The 1992-nt window shown below is 37.3% G+C and overlaps 1 pseudogene; it reads left to right on the plus strand.

The window, feature by feature from the left end:
• The first annotated feature begins 745 nt into the window (after nt 1–745).
• Nucleotides 746–1684, plus strand: LOC119807494 (annotated as a pseudogene).
• The last annotated feature ends 308 nt before the right edge of the window (nt 1685–1992 follow it).

The following is a 1992-nucleotide window of genomic DNA, read 5'->3' on the forward strand; positions in this document are numbered from 1 at the left end:
CTTTTAAAGTACTGAATTATATTAATGTGAGAAAATAACGACACTGGTAACTAGGCCAAATATCTAACATAAACACCAAAGGTAAGACTGTTGATTGAAATTATAGAAACTGCCTGTGTGTTGATGATGTATGGTAACACTGAGGCCCTTGATGTCCACTGCATGGGAAAAAAATCTCTTTTAAAATAGAAATTTCAAAACAGGATCACTATATGGTCATCTTTGGAAAGTTCATGTTTGTTACAATGTATTGCAAATAATATTTGTTTTAGTGTTCCATGTTCTCTCTTTTGCAGGCTCCCAGATCCACATCTGCAGATTTGAATATCTAGCCTGTAGTAACTACAGATACCAGGAAAGCAAAATAGAATCATGGCTAGAATGGCGGTGGTGGTAGGAGACAATGGAGAGGGGACTGTTTTAGGTTTCAATTATAAAATAAAGCAATATAAATCAGTAGGTTTGGATTTCTAAAACATGAGGCCCAGATGCAATACAGGAACATGAAGTGTGCATTCTGTATAAGATGTAGGTGACAATGCATTTATTATGCACAATATGCTATGTATACAGGAATTACGTGGAGGGTACGTAGAAATATAGGCCATGTCCAGTCTGGAACAACGAAAGTAAAGTGACAGATAATTTAAGAGTTAAAGATAGTGATGATATAGACATATTGATACAAGTCACAAGTTTGATGTATACTCTGTTATTTTTTAGGTATATGAAATAAGCTTCCACTATGCTTTCTGAATGATTACACTTCCCAAATATGTCCTTCATAAACAATGTTTTTCATTTTGAAAATGGAGTTGGGGTCCTTGCCAATATATTTCTTCTTCTTTTCTACACTTTCACGATCCTTTGTCACAGACCTAAGCCCATGGACCTGGTCTCTTGTCAACTGACCTTCACCCATACAGTAATGCTCCTCACTGGAGGGGTTGTTTGGGTTACAGACATATTTGAGTCACTGAATATTAACAATGATGTCAAATGCAAGACAGCGTTTTACATAAGCAGAGTGATGAGAGGCCTCTCCATCTGCATCACCTGCCTCCTGAGTGTGTTCCAGGCTGTCACTATCAGTCCCAGTACCTCTTTCTTGGTGAACTTTAAACCTAAGCTAAAGAAGTACATAATCTATGCTTTCTTTCATATTTGGTCTCTCACATTGACATTCAATAGCTACCTGATCGTTTATGTCAGTGGTTTTACCAATGTTAGTGAGACCAATCAGATGAAGGTCACTAAATCCTGCTCACTCTTCCCCACACACTACATCATCAGGGCACTGATTTTAACAGTGACAACCTCCATTGATATATTTCTTGTAGGAGTTATGCTGATCACAAGTGCATACATGGTACTTATCTTGTTCAGGCATCAGAGGCAACACAAGTATCTTCACAGCCTCAGCCACCTGAGATCATCCCATGAGAAAAAGGCCACCCAGACCATCTTGCTGCTGGTGACTTTCTTTGTGGTCATGTACTGGATGGACTTCATCATCTCAACCACTGCAGTCCTGTTATGGATGTACAACCCAGTCATCCAGATCATTCAGAAGCTTGTTATGAATGTTTATCCCACAATTACTCCTTTGGTACAAATCAGTTCTGATAACAGAATAATCAATATACTGAAAAACATTCGGTCAAAATACCACCAGATTATGTAAAAAATTGTATTTTTTTCTTTAAAATGTATTTATTTTAATGTATATGGAGAGTGTTGTGCCAACTTGTGATCATGTGTGAATTTTTGGTTCCCAGGGAGGTCAGAAGAGGTCATTGAATTCCCTGGACCTGGAGGTGCAGATGGTTGTAGGGAATGATGCTGGTGTAGCACCAATAATTTTTGTCTAAAAAACAGACTTTTCATTAACTGTTTAATAGTCCAAGTAGCAAATTAAGATTCTTCATATATTTAAATATAATTTTATCATATACCACAAACACATTCGTGTGAACTTTTTGCTGCCAAGTG

This window comes from Arvicola amphibius, chromosome 2, assembly GCF_903992535.2.
Source record: "Arvicola amphibius chromosome 2, mArvAmp1.2, whole genome shotgun sequence".
Lineage (NCBI taxonomy): Eukaryota > Metazoa > Chordata > Mammalia > Rodentia > Cricetidae > Arvicola > Arvicola amphibius.